Source organism: Sminthopsis crassicaudata, chromosome 4 (genome assembly GCF_048593235.1).
Source record: "Sminthopsis crassicaudata isolate SCR6 chromosome 4, ASM4859323v1, whole genome shotgun sequence".
Lineage (NCBI taxonomy): Eukaryota > Metazoa > Chordata > Mammalia > Dasyuromorphia > Dasyuridae > Sminthopsis > Sminthopsis crassicaudata.
In genome coordinates, this window is record NC_133620.1 from 142,624,118 (window position 1) to 142,643,575 (window position 19,458).

The following is a 19,458-nucleotide window of genomic DNA, read 5'->3' on the forward strand; positions in this document are numbered from 1 at the left end:
AATGCATTTCCCCATGGAAATATTGTTCCTCACAATGTAGAACTACATCAAGTTTATGATGAGTTAAATAGGCTTTTGTAAGCTAGCCTGGAAACCCAATTGCCATATATAACATTATTTCTATGAGGGAATGTGTCCAAGACAAATGACTTATATATAAACTTTTGGAATGCATCCTGTTTGTGAACTGAGGACTGTCTTATTTTTCAAATTTCTTATATTAAGTGCCATATTATCTTCATTAAGTTTATGTTTATATGATAGGAATAACATTCTTCTCTGACATCTAGTTCATGAGTCTCTAAAAAGAAAGCTGTCAGCTGTTTTAGCTTTAAAAAGCCCAATGCAAAGGCTTAGGCTGGAATAGTTCATGATTTCTCTCATCACCTGTGTGACAAATCACATAGAAGTCTATGAAGTTATTCATACCACAATTTCCATATTAATGGTTTTTTAATAAATCAGGAGGGTGGATATGAGGACAGTGAAAGATTATGTTTTTACTATTTCTTAAGATAAAAGAATGACAGAAAATTATGGAATAATATGCAGGGGAAGAAATGGATTTTTGGATGTGGTCAACATGGGAATGTTTTACTTGACTATGCTTTATATTATAACAGGGTTCTCTATTTATCTCTTTTCAGTGGGTGGGAGGAGAGGGGAAAAAACTTTAATAAACTGAAAAAAATTACTTCAAAATAAACAAAGGGGAAAAATCCATGCAAACTTAACAAAAAAACAAAACAAAACAAAACAATCATCAGGATGTGATTCATATTACTTACATCCCTTAAATTAATATTATAAGAGTGCAGCAGTGCTTATAAGTAAATCAATAATGAATCGTAATTTGGCTTTACTATGAATACTTGTATTAAATTTAATACAGATTATAAAGATTAAAGAAATAAAAAATCTGGGAAGTAACACTGCAGACCCGGTTGTCATCCTTCTAGCCCCTTCTCAGAACTTGTAATTTGTTGCATAACTGTACATGGACAGTTGAGCCCTTCAGTATCCAATCCTCAGAGGCTATTCTCAGGCAATTTTAGTTAACTGTGTTTGGACTTCAGAGAAGCATGTCAAGTCAACCACAGAGCCAGGATATCTATCTCTTGGCAATTTTCCCAGAAGAGTCACTATATCAAACAGAATAATTGAGAACCTAGAGAAGGGGAGACACAGGGGAAAACAAAACCCACCACAGTTATCCTATCTTATTGCAATTAGAGTCTTAAATGGCTTCTAATGTCTCTTCCCCATGTACTTCTGCATCAAGATTTTAAGAGATTGATTTTTTATATACCAGACAAGATTTGCATTGTTTTCTCCATTGAAATATTGATTATAAGTAGTGAGAATGACCAAATTTATTCCTTTCCCACTTTTGCAGATGACTCTGTGATACCCATTCCCTCATCCCAATATTAGGAATATGAGGAAGCGCTTGTTATAGACCAAAGCCTAACAAAATTCACTAGAGAGAAGGATTCAGTATAAGGTAAATAAGTCCTGCATTACATCTAAAGTGCTTGTCCTTCCAAAGATATCACAACATCACAACAGAGGCTTGCCTGGGTATTTAGAAATACCCACTGTCTCTAGTTCTCTCATAGAAGGGGAAGAGGGGTTTGAGGGCATGAAGATCTAGTTTTAGAGTTTGAGAAGACCTGACATTAAGATCCACCTCTGACAAATACTGTTGTGGGAGCTTTCAAAATCACTTAAGCTCTTAGTGCCTGAGCCAGTTCTCTAGGATTAAATGGATCCATGCCAATTTGTGATAGTAGAGGAATCTTGTTAATATCAAGAAAATCATAGGTTTTGTACCAAAGTAAAACAAAACAAAACAAAACAAAACAAAAAGCTGTCCTAATGTTACCAGTATGAAAACTTTAATGTAATATTATGTAGTCATAGATGGTTTAAAGGCATGAAATTTTTGTTTCCTTCTGCTCTTGGAGTTATATAAATTAAAAAAAATAAGATCCAAGAAGCTTCTGGTTTTTTCATTCTCCCACAGTAATGATATATAGAAGCTTTCAAATACAAGAAAGAAGGATGTGCTTTCTGCTTGTTTTTAAATTATCTTGCCTATTTAAAACTTATTTGGAAGTAACACAAAATATTGGTATTAGCAAGGAAAATAGCCCAAAGGAAGTACATCATATTGTCATGAGGACTGTTCATCTCTAATATAGATGGAATAATACATTAATATTACAAAGAATCATTACTTTATAAATTATGGATTAACAATAGCTTAAAAAATCAAACAATAAGTGTGGTTATACGGGTTGGCATTGGATCTTAGTGGCATTAATAAATCTACCCTGAAAGCAGCAAAAGAAAATGAATATTCTAAATGAAGCAAATTTAAAATATTCCACCACTGCCACCTTATAGATCAAACATCATTATAGCTCCAAAGCCAGAGGACCACATCAATTGAGAATAAGTGAATTAGGATAGTTTCACATTCTAAATAAGAAGAAAGGCTAATTAAGCTAGCAAATTGGACTGATTTGAGAGACTGTACCATAATATTTTGATTCAAACACAAACAAATGTTAGATGACCATTTGTTGGAAATGCAGAGGAGGAAATTTTTTTTTTTTGTTAGATATGGATTGTGCTAGATGGCTACTAATGCTCTTTTCCAACTGAAATTGCTTTCCTAAATTGCTTATCTCTACAACATGAGTATTCTCTCCAATAACAAAGATCAAAACTTCATTTGTTCTTATCTTGTCAATCTCTTGTCCATCTAGTCTTATAAATTTATAAAATGGGAATTACTTTATTCTTCATCCAAATGTAATTAGAAATAAATATTTTATAGGATTGAAATGGGAAATCATGCATATAAATGTAATGAGAAATATTTCACTTGATCATCTCATATTGCAACATTTAGTAGGAACATTTATAAAAAAACCCACTGGTTAGACAGTTTTTGAATTATTTTCAAACATCTACTGCAGAAAGTGAGAAGACAGAATAATTCTATGAAGAAGTCAATAATGCCCTCTAAATTAAATCAAAATATACTTTAAATCTCACTCGATGTCAACAACTTGTATATTAGAATAGGCAGCTTCTTAGGTTCCTTCTAACTCCAGATCACTGTATTTTTCATCTTTTTAGGTTCTCAAATATAATTACACACACCAGCAAATTAATATCTAATGTTAGGTACAATTCAGAAAGAACTAGAACACTCGAGAGCCTGTTTATTTAGATCAATTCATTTGATCAGAAGTGGAAACATCCTTCCACGGGGTGCTCTCACATAGACTGAGGCAGTCTATCATGTTTCCATTCAGCACAACCAAAGTGACCAGCTATAACTAATAATGAACTACATCTTGGCTCAACTTATCACTGATAACAAACAGGCTACCATCTTTTATTATCTGTAAAGCACCTGTAAATTTCAAAGTGCCTTCACAACCTTTATTTTATCTCCTTTACAGGGAGTTTAAATGTTATTTAACAGAAATTAGAGTTCAAAAGAATGGATGAACTACTAAGTTCTAGGTCTAAGAAATGGGAAAGTGGCAATCTAATTTCCAAGTCTAATGATGTATTCAAGAGACTATAAAACTCTTTGAGGGCAAATATTTTAAGAACTAATGTTTTCTAGGTTTAATGAATTCATTAAGCTAAAAGACTTTCTCATATCATAAGTATAGAATCACAAAATTTAGAAGGTGAAAAGTAGAAAGTGGTGAAATGATAATGTATTCAGAGAATAAGAAACAAAATACAATATATATCATGGATTGGAAAAAGTCACATGGATTCAATTAACTTTTTTTTTTTTTTCCTTGGTGTGAGGGACATAACTATTTGTACTTGTCCTTTTAAATTTACAAATTGTCTACTTTGAAAACTTAAATCATTTGACACAATAATGATATATTAAAAGCACAAGGAATGCATATGAAGGAAAATGGCCCAGTAGAAAAGTTAGAGGACAGAGAAGAGGGAAACCATGATTCATTATATAAAAAAAAATAGAGGGTCAGGGATTCGTTTTGGCTGGAAATGGTTGAGGGAAAAACTATTTCTGTCAAGGGAATCTTTCTGATTTTTTCCATAAGAATTCTCTACTATAAAATGATCACTTTTACTTCTGGCATCCTGCTCTGAAAAAAAAAAAAAAAAAAAGGCAACCTGACCTAAGATCTTAGGTGTTAAAACAGTGAAAACCAAGCAAAACTATATTTTTTTGAGGGGATGTGGGATTGGGAGGAAAGATGGGGTAGTGTGTAGGATAAGGGTGGGATGGAGGGTAAAAAAATTTTTTTATCCTAGAATTTCTTTTCACAAAATCTCATAACAATGCAAATAACATTTAAGGTATAAAAAAACACACAACAGTTTTGCTATTTAAAAAAAATGCAATATACCTCAGAAAAAAATTTAGAAATTGTAATTTATTTTTAGGTAGTTCATATTTTCCCATATAATAAAATCAGACATTATTAAAAATGACTAGTTTTTAAAATAATAAATTACTCTCCACTTCCTAAATTATATAATTTATTTAATATTCTTTTTTATTAGGAGGCATCTTTAGACTTTAAATATATTAGGGATAAGAAAATATTCCTACTCCATTTCGAATGCTAGTTTGTGCTTTATATTTAGAAGATGGCACTTATAATAATCACAATAACAACCAAAAAATTAGGCAGTGTGATATTAGAGAAAGCATATTAAATCTACAATTCAGGAGATCTGAGTTTTGTTAATTATGTTACCAGTTCAGAGCTGCTGTTATGATGGGCAGGTCATAATCTTATTATGTCTCAGTTCTCTTTATATTCTAAAACTGAAAAGTTTCTATTATAATTTCTTGAAATATGATGACCAGGCACTTTATTTTGGTGATAGCTTTCAGGTAGTTCAGTGGAACAGAGTATTGGGATCTAGGGTGAGGAAGACCTGATAAACCTGAGTTCAAAGCTGGTTTGGCCACTTACAGGCTGTGCAATTCTAGGCAAGTCATGTAAATGATTTATCTCAGTTACTTCAACTGTAAAAATAGGGATAATTCCAGTGATCTATTTCACAGTATTGTTGTGAGGATCAGATGAGAAATTTGCAAAGTGCTTTTAGGACCTAACACAGAGAATATGCTCTTTACATGCTTATTTTTTATTACCTTATCTCTCATTGATCTTATTTTCTGGGAGTTTTGTTGCTTGGGCAAGGTTTTGTACTTCTTATGTCAAGCTGTTAATTCCCTTTCCAAATTTTTCTTTCCCAGCTTTAATTTCCTTTCCATTTTCTCCTTCTAACATTCTCACTATATTTAAGAAAAAAATTTCAAGAACTAAGTAAAAAACCTGTGGATTAGCTTCTGCTTTGGGAGTTCTAGTAGCCAGTCAGTAAACACACATGAGTTCAAAACTAGTTTGATCACTTATTGCTTTTAGAGTTCTATTAATCAGTTAGTGGACACAGTCTAACTCTATTGGTTTAGAGTGAAAGAGCTGTAGGATTTGGATTGGATGGAAAAATGACTCACTGATTTTTTTTTTTCTGGGATTTCCAAATTGGGATTTTGTCTAGTAATTTAAAAAAAAAAAAATAAAACTCAGTTGTGATTGATTTCTGCTGCTCTGGTTTCTTGGCTTTGCCTCCCCTCTATTTTAAAACAAGGTCCATGGAAAACCTGAGTACCCCTGTTTACATGGATTGAGCAGAGGTAAACTAGGTGATGCAGTATATAAAACTGGGCCTGGATTCAGGAAGACCTGATTTCAAATTCAGCCCTAGACTACTTCTAAGCTATGTGACCCTGGGCAAGTCACTTTACCTTATTTGCCTTAGTTTTTTCATCTGTAAAATGAACTGGAAAAGGAAATGACAAACCATTCCAACAAAACCCCAAATGGGGTCAAGAAGGGTTAGATGTGAGAAAAATGACAACATCAACTTGTTGGTAAATCATGTAACCACCCTTTGCCTAAATTCTTCAACTGTACAAATAGGGATAACAATAGCATCTACCTCAAAAGGTTGTTGTAAGGATCAAATAAAATAATACATGTGAGCCACTTGGCAGACTTTAAAGTGCTCCATAAATGTTATTATTAATTATTATCATCATAGAGTTGCCAGGAACCCTTCCCAAGTCCACATATATAGCTAATACATGTGTGTTTGAAGCTAGACTTGAACTCAGATCTCCTTATCTTTAGGGCTGATTTTTTCTCCACTATGCCATGATTTTATTCCTCTATATCTTTATTTTATTCAATATTCTTGGATGAAATGATTCTTTAAAACCCACCACAAACACACACACATTATTCATCAGAATACTGACACTGAGTTATGTTCTAGGGCATACTTATTTATTCTTTGCCTTTTAGACAATATGTTTCTAACTGGGAGTAAACATTTACTTAAAAATCCTTAATTCTAATTTAGCTCCAATTTCAATATAAATAAAAATAGTCTACTCTTGTTACTCAGTGGTCCAAAATGGTAGACTGAAAGGAAGAAAAGAGCTCAAAAATTGGGGGCATCCCTTTAAAACCAGATAATTTCCTGTTCTGTTGTGGTAGTATATCCTCACTTTAAACTCTGTAATCAGGTCGCTTAAAGAAGAGATTTCCAGGGGGGAAGCCATTGAAGGAGGCTTTTCATGAACTAAAAAGCCCTATATATAAAATAATTCAAACGGTGAAGGAGGAGAATTTAGGATGACTTTCCCAAAACCTAAAAGGAAAAAATGGGTAACTATAAGACAGAAAAAAACCTTTATACTTAAAATATCACCATGCACATGTCAAGGAATGAGGATGTGCTTCTTGGAAGTAAATTGATGAGGCAGTGACTAAAAGTGGTGAAAGTTTTAAGTAAAGAGTTGGATATTTTGGATAATTTGCTTAAGGAGGAATTTTCTTCTTTAATATTTGTTTAAAGTTTACTTAGGTATTACTCTCTTTTTGGGCAAGAAGACTCAGAATTGGAAAGAGAGCTTAGAGGTCACTGAGTCCAAATGCCTCATTTTTAAAATGAGGAAACTGGGGGTTTATTTTCTTTTTGCTGGGCCTACTCACACATTTCTAGTAGTTTTATATATATATTATGTAAAATGAGAAAGAAAATAAATTTGAAATTTTGGATTAGGGTTTAAATCACGATTGTTCCTTATGCTGTTTGACCTTAGACAAATCACTTTAAATCTCCAAGTCTCAGTTTCTTCACTTCCAGATCTCAATCTATTATCTTATTAAGACCTCTTAAATCTCTGGTTAAATTGACATCTTGCCTCATAAATACAAAGCACTGCCATTGCTGCCACTTGGTAACAATATATGTAACAAAATAACAGGGAAAGGGATTCAATCACTTTAGCATAAAAACGGTGAAAATATATGTCAAGAGATTATAGCATCACTTTTGAGACCCCAGGGACATCTACATGCCACGAAAAAGCATTTTAATCTTGAGTTATTATTTATTGAGATCTTGTTTCTCTGCATCTAGAACAAAATCTTTTGTCAGAGTCATGTCAGAGGTAACAATATCCTTGGGGAGGTACAATATAACAATTACCAAGGAGAAATAAACATTTCCAAGAAGGAACACACTGACAAAATTGATTGGCCAAGATTTCTTCTAAGAGGCAAATAGCAGTTTTGTTGTTCTTCCATATGAGTCAGAAGATATGGATCATTTATCCACACCCCTAAAATGTAAATATTTTTCAGGTTCTGCTGACATAATGTAGTAACAACTTCGAATGCCTTTTCTCTGACCTTTATAATTATAATTATTTTATTTTAAAATATTCCCCCTAAAATTTGCTTTGGTTATGGTCTAACTTATTGGCAAAAAGCCCCAAATTGACACTGCTAATGCATTTTTGCTATGGAGTTCATGCCTCATATAAACTCATTCCAGAAAATATTCATAAAGATCACAAGTTACATAGATGTTAAATTATAGAATTTCATCCTTCATTTTCCCACTGGAAAATTAAGGTTTGTAGAAGAAATGACGTAAGAATTATTTTAAAAGACCCTATGCATAATTGCTGAGTACTTCAACATAGTCTCTAGTAAATCCTTCAGCAAATTCTGGTGACACACAGTGGCAAATCCATTCACCTACTTACAATCACAAAGAATTTTCCACTATTTGTGACTAATTAAAAGACATTGAAGAAAGAAGTCTCCCAAATGAGTTATGGATAGATTTCTGATGAGGCCAGGAGAAATGCTGCACCCTTTTATGTGTTAATAAAAATTTTTTTAATGTGACCAAGAAAATAATTTATGTCTGAAATAATTAGGTATTATCCTATATTTCCTTATTATGTAACTGTAATGGTCAAAATAATTTTCCTGGTCATGCTTAATTTCGAGGCTTACTGGCTTATGGAAGAAAGGAAAGTTTGGGATCAATACAGTTTCTGAATTTGCAAATTTTCATCAAAGAAAGAAAAGAACGGTTACATCATAAAGTATAAAACTGTTTCTAAATATTTCATCTCTAAATGTAATTGGATGGCAAGTCCATTGAGCTATATATATCTAGAACATCATGGCAAATAGATAATGAGGTAGGTCCACAATTAAAGAGGAGAAAGAGAATAGCTGAACGAGGGAAATTCTACAGGGTTTTAAGTGATAAAAATGCTTCTTGGTAAAAAAAAAAAACCTCTATTAAAAAAATTTATTTATGTCCTCCTGGAGAAGCTGTAAATCCTGGAACACTGCTGTTGCCAGAGAACTAGACTTGCAAAGATCCAATGTAGAGAAACATAGCAGATGCAAGTGGGCTATGGTATAATTTCTTTCTTTCTTTTTATGTTATTTTAAAATGTTTGGCATATTTCTACTGACAATATCTTAGACACAAATTGTGTAAAGGGTATCTTAAAGGAAATATATATATATATTTGAAAAAGGAAGCAGGTCAGTAATGGAGCAAGAGGATCAAAACAAATCTTTTTATGATGAAACACATTTTTAGAAAGATGGTAAGGGGTTAAATAGGGTTAAGGGCAATGGAATCAAGGGAACACAGGGAGAAGGATGAGTAAAAGTGAGGAATACAGTTTTCTGCGATCAGAAGAAGGGAAAATAGACCTAGTTATGATGCCAAGGACTTTTCAGAAATGGAAAAAAAAAATCTGGAGGGACTTATGCTGGGTGGCCTCAATTTCAGTGAAACAGAAGAATGAGTGACCTGTTAATAAGTGCTGGGGGGCTGGAAATGGGGGGGAGAGGATACAATCTAAAAAAGTCACTGCAGATGGAGAGGAAGTTGGTAAGGATAGGAAAGGATTGTAGAGCTTTAAAATCCACATGGATGGCCTGAGTACTTTAAGAGGGAAGCCCCTAGAACACAACAGCAAATTATTATTTGGAAAACAAATATCTAAACAAGCTCTCTCTCACTCTCTCTCTTATATATATATATATATATATATATATATATATAAAATTATTATTTTATTATTAAGATATCTAAGAATCACTATTGACATTTAAACCTTAAGAAAGGAAAAGAAAGGCTGAATAAGCATAACTATACGGGCCACCAAATGCACACAGTATCCTGAGGTTGCTGTTACAAAAGGCAAAACTGCCAGTCATTGGCTTGCTTTGGGGGTTTCAGAATGGTCACAGACTGGATGCAGCAGCCAAATCAGTGGTAGTTTTGACAAGTCTGTATACTGTGATATCAGTATCACCATCTGGTTTGGCAGATTTTGTTGTTCAATTGTTTTCAGTCATGTCTGACTCTTCAGGACCCCATTTGGTGGTTTCTTGGCAAAGATACTGGAGTGATTTGCCGTTTCCTGTTCCAGCTCATTTTACAGATGAGGAAACAGAGGCAAATAAAGTTGTGTGACTTGTCCAGAGTCACAAAGTGTTTGGCAGAACTAAACACTAAATAAAATACTTCGGTATTTGGAAACAGAAAACTGTTGAATTAGTCTACTCTTACATTATCCTCATGATATGAAAAGCAACGATTTCACTTGTTAAAAGTGTACACCTAAGAGCGTTTGAATATAAGTTGTATTTAACTCATATCATGGACCAGTTAGCACTAATTTCCTGCTCTGAAAAAGAGATAATAATACTTGTATTCCACTGAGTTATGATTGCAAGAGAAATTCTTTGTAAATTGTGAAACACTATGTGAATAGAACCATCATATTTTTATTTGGAAAAGACACCTTGACCTGCTAAATCATTTATGGCATTTACTTGAGTTCTCTTACTCCCCCCTTCAAAGTTTCTTCTTCAAAAATTCTCATAATTCAACCCTATCTTCTGACCTCCACATTCCTGCTCTGAAATAATAAGTGTTTTGCTTGTAGAGACTTTTTTCTTTTTAAATTTACAAAATGCTAAATAAAAAAATGGATATTTCTATACTTAAAATTAGAACAGAAAAGATCAGACATGAAACTATGAATCTCTATTACAGACAACTTGTTTTTCCTTAAACATTAGTAAATTCAACATGAAAAATTTCACAACTATCCTATTTGTTTATATTTCTGTTCTCTTTTGTGCATTAAAAACAAACAAAAACCTTCTGTGATCCTCCTTTGCTTGGGGTGATACAAGAAGCATCTCAAGTCTGTCAGTTAAAACAAATCTTCCCAGCTTTTGCTGTTATCCCTCTGTAATTTCTTTTTTTTTCTTTTTTCTTTCTTTCTTTTTTTTTTTTTTTTTGCTGAGGCAATTAGAGTTAAGTGACTTGCCCAAGGTCACACATCTAGAAAGTGTTAAGTGTCTGAGGTCACAGTTGAACTCAGGTCCTCAGGGTTGGAGCTCTATCCACTGTGCCATCTAGCTGCCTTTCCCTTGTAATTTCTTACAGCAAAACATTTAATTGGATTCATAAATCATGATCTTTTCATCAATTTCCCAATTCATGGGCACTCTTTAAACACATTTTTAGTTTTCAGTCCCCTACCTATCAGTGTAATTAAAATGGTCATTATCATAAAAAACAAAACAAAACAAAACAAAACAAAACAGGAAAAAACTCCTTGCATCCTCAAAATTTATGGGAAGAGGTAATCTTCTGGCTAGATGCATCTTACTCCCTTATGTACATTTTAGTACCGTGGGCAGCCTGCTGAATGTCTAGGATCCCTTCTAGCTAGGCAGTGCCTTAGTGCATAGAATGCTTGCCTTGGAGTTAGGAAGATCTAAATGGGGCTTTCTACTTTTTTTTTTTTTCCCCCCCTGAGGCTGGGGTTAAGTGACTTGCCCAGGGTCACACAGCTAGGAAGTGTTAAGTGTCTGAGACCAAATTTGAACTCAGGTCCTCCTGAATTCAAGGCTGGTGCTCTATCCACTGCGCCACCTAGCGGGGGGGGGTTTCTACTTGTAGGACCCTGAACAAGTGACTTAACTTCTATTTCAGTATTTATAAAATAGGAATACTTAACAGCACCTACCTCCCAGAGTTGTGAAGATTAAGTGAGATAGTAATTATAATGCACTTAGCACTGTATTATTTTTTATTATATAAATATATAATATATTTAAAATAAATTTATAATAAAATAAATATAATATAGCAATATTAGTATTGTTGGTCAGTTATGTCTGACTTGTTGGGACCTCACAGACCATGACACACTGGGCCCTTCTACTCTCTGCTATCTCCCAAAGTGCGCCCAAACTCATATTTTGAGTTTGAGTTCTATGACACCATTTTTTACTCAGCATCTCAGCTCTGTGACTAAGTAGCTGGGAGACTTTGGGAAAGACACTTTTTCTCTCTCCATTAGTTTCCTTTTCTGCTAATTGGCCTAGTTCTCTCTCTTCTAGCTTTAAATAAAGGTCCTATGAACTCTGGATGAATCACTGCTGCCTAATAAATGGAAGCAAGTATTTTAAACTTTAAGAAAGGTGGCTAAAATTGGTAGCAAACTCATAGTCACATAACTCATGATTTTCCTCCTAGGATATACTACGATTCCAGCTCTGGAGTAAGAGTACATGGGGAAAGTGACAAACTATGTTAAGCAAATACAAGGAAAGAGTTTAGTTATAAGAGGAAAGACAAACAAAGTATGTGTTGATGCCCACGGTACAATGCATAGCAAGAAATGGTTGCTTATAAGCAAGTGCCATTGGCTTACCTGGGGACAAGGCCAATGCATTCATTTATTTCTTCAAATGCAAAATAAATCGAGTGTCAAGGAGAGTTCCCTACCTGCCAATGTGGTTAGAATGATTTACAAGAGAGATGATTGTTAACTTTAAAATAAAACATAGAAAACCCAAAGAAAATAAAACATAGGAAAACACCCATCCCCTCTAAGTTTATGGGAATTAGAATGGGGAAAAGCACATTTTCTCTCATGTTGGGTTTATAAGCCTAACCACAAAAGAAGATTCTTAAGTTACAGCCCCAGGCTCTACTTTTTCTTAATCAAAACAAGCCAGTTTTCTCTGAACTTTTCTTCCTGGCAAGTTCACCACTTCCAACTCACTGCTCTGCCAGTGACACAACCAGCAAGAAACCATTTGAAGTTCAACTTGTCTCCCTGTTGCCCTTTCGCTGACCTTGGTAAATGAAAACTTCCCATGATGGCACATCCTCAAATAAATATGTGAACCAAGCATTGGAATAATTCTGCAGCAAGTTCACGCAAGAGGATCCCATCAGCCTATGTGCTATTTTCCCACAGAAGTCTAAATATCTACCAGAGAAAACTGATGCAGATCGCCCTTACGTACAACCAGTCAACAATGCCCTGAGGAGCGTCACCCCTGTTCTAGGTCAGGAAGGTAACATGTTTTGACCAAAATTTTACCTCTTTTCCTCCTTTCTCCTCATGAACAATATTTGATTGTTCCTTAAGCAGAATATTTATATATAAACAGGCAAATCTACCAAATTTAATATAAGACATACTTATTAACTGAGGAGGCAGCGAGGTGGCAGAGGGGACAGAATGCTGGGCTTGCAGTCAGGAGAATGAACCTGAGTTTAAATCCAGCCTGGAACACTTACTAGCTGTGTCACCCTAAACATGTCTCTTAACTCAGTTTGCGCCTTGCTTTCCTCATCTGTAAAATCAACTAGGGAAGGAAAGGATAAACTATTCCAGGATCTCTGTCAAGAAAATCCCAAATGGGGTCATAAAAGTCACATATATAAATATAAAAAATAAATATTTAATAATCAAACATGTCAAAATCACAATCAGAACAATTTTCAAATGGCAATACTCAACTTGATTAAAGTCTATTTTGTGCAAGCCATTCAAGATGCTAAGATACAAATAATAAATGGCACAGGTCTTTCCCGAAAGAACTTATACTTTAATTGAAAAAGTAGGAAATAGATGCAGATAGGTAGCATACATAGTAATGAGAAGTGGAAAGAGAAATTGAAAGTATTTTGGCAAAATTTAAGATACACACATACATATATACATATGTATATATGTATACACTATATATATTTATATACATTTAAATTTTAAAATTATGGATAATAATGGAAAACTGGTACCTGAGCTGACAGGGAAGAATTTCAAAAAAGGCTGAAGAAGGAGAGAGTATAATACAGACAACATAAAGAAGAAGAATGGGAGAGAAGCCTGGATAGCGAAGATGAAGCGGGGCTGGGCTTGAACTTTATCCAAATGGTAATAGGAACCTTTTAGGTTTTTCATCAGGTGAATCACACAGCCAGATTTGTGAATATCTTGGAGAGATGCCAGCTACAAGACTATCTCAGGCAGAAATGTGAGATAGGTGGAGGGGGGGAGTGAACGTGAGTGAAAGTAAAAATAGAATTAACAGGACTCGGCAAATAAATAGATATGTGAGGTGAGGGAATGAGAAGGTCTGCTTTTCGTGGGGAAGATGATGAATTTTGTTTTGGTCTATCACATCTAAGATACCTAGGGGATGTGTACTGAAGAGTTGGGAGGATAACCCAGAAAAATATATCTCAAGGAAGTTGGAGATTTAAGACTGAGGTTCAGGAGACAGATTTTGAGGCAAGAAATATAGATTTGAGAGTTTTCCATCTAAAAAAAGAAAAATCAAAACCATGGAAGTGGGTAAAGCTGCCCAGAAAAAAGAATAGGGTAAAAGAAGTTAGAGGAAAAGGAGAAATTAATTTTTAGTATGTCACAGATGTTTTGATGTTCAGTCATGTCCAACTCTTAGCAACCCTATGTGGGCTTTTCTATGCAAAGATTGGAGTGGTTTGCCATTTCCTTCTCTAGTTTATGTGGTATAGATGAGGAAACTGAGGTTAATAAGGATAAGTGACTTGGCCTAGGATCATACAGCCAGTATCTGAGGTTGGATTTGAAACTCATGAAGATGAGTCTTCCTGACTTCAGTCCTAGCATCCTATCCACTGCACCACTTGGTTTCCCCTGTTATAAATGGAAGGTTAATTCAAAAAAGACTAAAGGATAGCCAGAAGAGAAAAGTGCCATAGAACCAAGTCAGGAGACAGTATTTAGAAAGAAGGGATTTTATTTGAGATTGTATAGATGAGTAATCAGGGGCCTGTCTCAGTACTATAATGGAGAAAATATTTCCTAATTAGGAGACATGGGTCTAAAAGTAGATCTTCAAAACAATCTTCTCTTTGCTTGTATGTATTATCCATATGTACTTTTAACCCTACTTTGATAATCATTAGAGAAAAGTCAGGGTCACCTGACCATGCATTACAAAGATGAGCTGCATACATGAAAAACTCTGCTTCGAAGCAAGTACCGGACATAAAAGATAGAGTTTAATTTTAAAAAAAGTTGAGGGAGTTAGAGCAGGTTCTTTCAATAATGCCCCTTAAGGGGAGCTAAGGGGAGCACCCCTAAGAGCGCTAAAAATATTTTATTGCAAGGGAAGTATGGATGCCAAGTTCAAAGCAAAAGGTTGACTTTACTGATCTTAAATCTACAACTCTAGTTCATTGATCAATAAATTCTTTCAATAACAAGGAATAACAAGTTTATTATTCTCAATGATTTTGAATGTTCTAGGCAGGCACCAAGTGATAGTCATTTTTGGATAAAAATTTTTTTAAAACAGAATTAGTATTTTACATGACATTATCTTTTTGGTCACACAAAAGAGTAGCTGTTACATTAGAAAGACTGAACAACTATATACAGTCAATTTAAATTTTAAAAATTAGTATTTTTACCAAAAATCTATTTCTTTTTTTCCTCTCACTTAAAAACAAAACAAAATGAAAAAACAAAACCAAAAAGCCAAAACCTTATAACAAATGTGCATAGTCAAGCCAAATAAATTGCCACAGTGGTCATGTGAAAAAAAAAAAAAAAGTAGTGCACATTTTCTCTCTCTCCCTCTCTCTCACATGCTTGTGCACATACTGTATTCTGCACCTGAAGCCCACCACCTCTCTTCATCACAAATCCATGCTCAACTTTTAATAAACTGCCTAGTCACTATATTAAACCTAACTATTCATTTATGCATGTTTATATATGTGCAAATATTTTTTTTAAAAAGGTTTTTCTCTCTTTTTGATTTCAATGATGAAAGGTTCCTATAAATTAAACAAGGAATAAGTACTCTCTTGTTGAAATTTAATAAGTTGACAGTGTGCTATTCCAACTGGGCTGCACACTATTTAGAAACCAAAGGGAGCACTTTTGATTACGATTTAAATATTAATAGAATAATATTGACTTATTGGTGGCTGATATTCCTAACACATTACCTGTTAGGTCTCTAGTTAGAATAATTGGCTCTGATTCTTACTAACTTGCTTATTTATCACCAGAACGCTGATAAATTCTGACCAAGTTATAATCTTCCTGACTATAATGCAAAGAAAAAATTCAAACAGAATAGTCTGGGAAAACTTGGGTAGGGAGGGAACATTTTAAGTTGGAATTTGGGGGATACCAGAGAAGACTTAATTAGTAAAAGGGGAAGCACATGAGCGGAGCATCAAAAGGAGTACCCCAAAAGCCTGAAGGAGAAGATGGTATATTACACAAATGGAGAATAGACTGCACAAATGAATGAGAAGGGAAACAGTATTTCAAGTTTGAGGAAGAGCTAGAAATCTAGATTATAAAATATATGAGAGGATTAATGTGAAATAAGATTGGGAAGAGAGTTTAGAGCCAGAATGAGAAAGCTCTAAATGCCAGAATAAATATTATTTCCTTGGTCTATTGACAATAGCAAGCCATGTAAATTTCTTAAGGAAAAAATGACAGTAGTTTGATAGAGCTGAACACATATGTGCCTTACGAAGATTATTCTGGCAACTGTGTGACAGATGGACTGGAAAAAAGAAAAACCAGGGAATGGGAGATTGGCTAGGAGGGTATTATACTACTAGTCCTCAAAGGCCACATTAGTGAACTGCAAATTTAGTTAAGTATTTTAGCAAGCCAGAAAGGTTTCGACTTTGGAGTTAGTGGTGTTTGCTGCTTGATGACTAGCCTGGCTAAATTCAGAGGCTCATCATCAAGGCGGGCCTTAGAGTTATAAAATACTTATTCATAACTTTTTTCTGAAAACACTTATAAAGAGCTGCCATCTGTATTGGTAGAGGGAGCAATTAAACCAATGGAATTATATGGTCCTACAAGTAGTCATGGAAGTTATTATAACTAAATAAGTCAATTCTGAATGTTTGAATTTCTTAGATCAAAGAAAATAATAAAATATGATTTCAGAGGATTAATGAAGAAAACAACCTCATGACAATAGAAAGATGATGGACTAATACACAGTGTTACTTTTGCTTGACTATACTTATCTGTTATAAGGGAGGACTTCTATTTTGTGAAAGAAGATCTGGGGGAGAAGATAGTGGTGGTGATTCAAAAAAAAAGAAAAGAAAAGAAAAGAAAAAAAGCACTTAGTAAGATATAAAAATATACCAAAAGGAGTGAAAGGATGTTCAGAAGGGGGCACACGCAAGAAGGGCAGTGTGGGTATATCATATTAAATTCCAATATAGACTTACAAAACAAAGCTATACATAATAGATTTATGGCTTCACACATAATCTTTCTTTGTTCTTTGTGTGTGGAAATTCTAATGTCTGATGACATTTGTCACACTCATAGAAAAAAGGGGATTTTAAAACACCACCCACAGTGAAAGAAAACATACTGAAGCTAGAATAAATCAGTTTACAGTCAAGTACTTTTCAAGGCTAGTGATGATGCAGACTAAAACCATTGCTGCTAAAGTCTAGTGTGGGAAAAATTTGCTAGTTGATATCTTAAAAATATTTTGAAGACATAAGAATCTTATCTGTATATCTAACTTAATGAGTTCCTGGTTCTTACATAGTATCCACTAGAGTTCAGCTATCTTAGGTTGCTAAATTATTATTAGTTGTATTTTGAAAAGTACACGTGACTCCAAAAGCAAGATTGAGAAAAGTCTGCTGTAGACAAATATAGCTGGGTTATAGAATTATGATCATCTTCTTCTTCTCTGTCTCTTGGGATAGCAGGAGAGACCAGAAACTTAAAAGCGTACAGAAAATGAACTGAGGTCAGAGAGTCATTCAGAAAGCATATGGTTGTTATAACTGAACCTTTGGATGGATGAAGTTCAGGAAGGAGTCTGCACATGGCAGACTGCTTATAGAGCTGAGGACATGCCCTAAGATTGAAAGGCTTGGTGACATCATTAATCATCCTATAAATGAGCAGAAAAGAAAATATTATAGAAGATTCCAAAGAATCTGTCACTGATAAGACCTTGGCTTGAGCTCTTCCAAACTGTTTTACTGTGGATGCTCAGAATCTCCATGCTATTTCCCATATAACACCAGGGATATCAAAATGTCTCTGACCACATTCAGTAACATGATTTAAGACTATTTAATTACTTGGAGTTTAGCAATATACTTAGTATTAATTGCTCAGAAAAATCTCACCACCAATATTGCATATTTCTTTTATTCAGCTATGCTTGAGGATCAAAACTCAGGCTATTTTTCTCATCCTCTGGGAAAACGTTTCCTTTAGCAAACTTGGAGACTTGCTGAAAATTTCTGATGGGCATCCAAGAATGTCTATCTGCTGTTGATGGGAGCCAGAGTTACTTGTGCAATAGAGGGAACAACTGAAGATTCGTTTGGCAAAGTGTGAGAGTCAGTTCAAAATAATCAAATAAACTATGCTGAAAGCTGTCACCACTCTGATTCTTACTCAAGGACTGACAGAGTGCCATTTCTTGTATGGGTAGATCATATTTAATGTCGTCAATTAGCTTGGTGCTCACCTTAGTGTATATTTGGAAGAAGAGTACTTGACAGTTCTAAGAACACATTTGCAATGTCTGTGAACTATACTTAATATCAAATGGCAAAGCAAGATTATCAGTGGATTCCTAGAGCCCAATGAAACATCTCCAAAGGCATGTTCACTTAGCTGTGGTAGGCTAGATATTTGAGAAAGATGAATAGCAGCAGGAATCTCAAGCAACTGCTGGGTGATAAGCTTTAGGTGGGAGAGAATACAAGTGGGTAGAAAATTTGGCCAAGACATTACCCCAAACAAAGCATTTGAGCTGTAGGCTGTCTGGAACAAAACACAACAGAATGAGCTCTTTAAGAGGCAATCAGCCAACAAGCATTTATTAAACACCTACTATATGTCAGGGACTATGCCCAATATAAACTGCAAAATGAAAAAGAATTATAAATAACAGCAACCAGATGTGTATTTAATGTGAAAAAAAGCTTACTTAAATCTTTTTCCATCTACACTGCCATAGGTATACATCTTCAGAAATAAAAGACACTAAATATACTTTATATTGTTTGATAAAAATATTAAGCTTGCTATCTTATTTTTAGTCAAATCTTTAAATGGGATGTCATTATGTATATTTCTAAGATATATGAGTTCATTAGAACAGAAGAAAACAAGAGGTCACTGGAACCTTCTATAGAAGAAGTAATAAATGATTTGGATAGTGACAATAATAAATGCTAATGTTTAATACTATTAAATCAGGGCAGCTAGGTGGTGCAGTGGACAGAGCGCCAGCCCTGAAGTCAGGAGGACCTGAGTACAAATTTGATCTCAGACACTTAACACTTCCAGTTGTGTGACCCTGGGCAAGTCACTTAAACCCCAATTGCCTGGGGTGGGCAGGGGGAGGGGGGAATACTATTAAATCCCACCTTAAAATGTATTTGCTAAGTTGGTAAACTGTCATAAGCTATGAAATGATGCAATGGTTTAAGAATATTACTGGGTTAAATTAAAAAAAAAAAAAAAGTTAATGCTGTAACTATAACCTAATATCAAATTAAACTGTCTTCTCAATGAAGGGACAGGGAAGAAAGGGAATTTGAAATTTAAAAACTTAAAAAAAATGAATGTTAAAAATTGTTTCCATATGTAATTGGGAAAATATTATGTTAAAAATAAGGCAATTCTGTTTATTATGTGTCATA

General features: G+C 34.3%; 1 protein-coding gene across 5 annotated transcripts in view; it reads right to left on the reverse strand.

Annotated features, from left to right (window-relative positions):
• MTHFD1L (methylenetetrahydrofolate dehydrogenase (NADP+ dependent) 1 like) overlaps positions 1 to 19,458 on the reverse strand; it is a 192,487-nt gene that overhangs the window by 7,860 nt on the left and 165,169 nt on the right. The gene's annotated exons all lie outside the window — the stretch shown is intronic.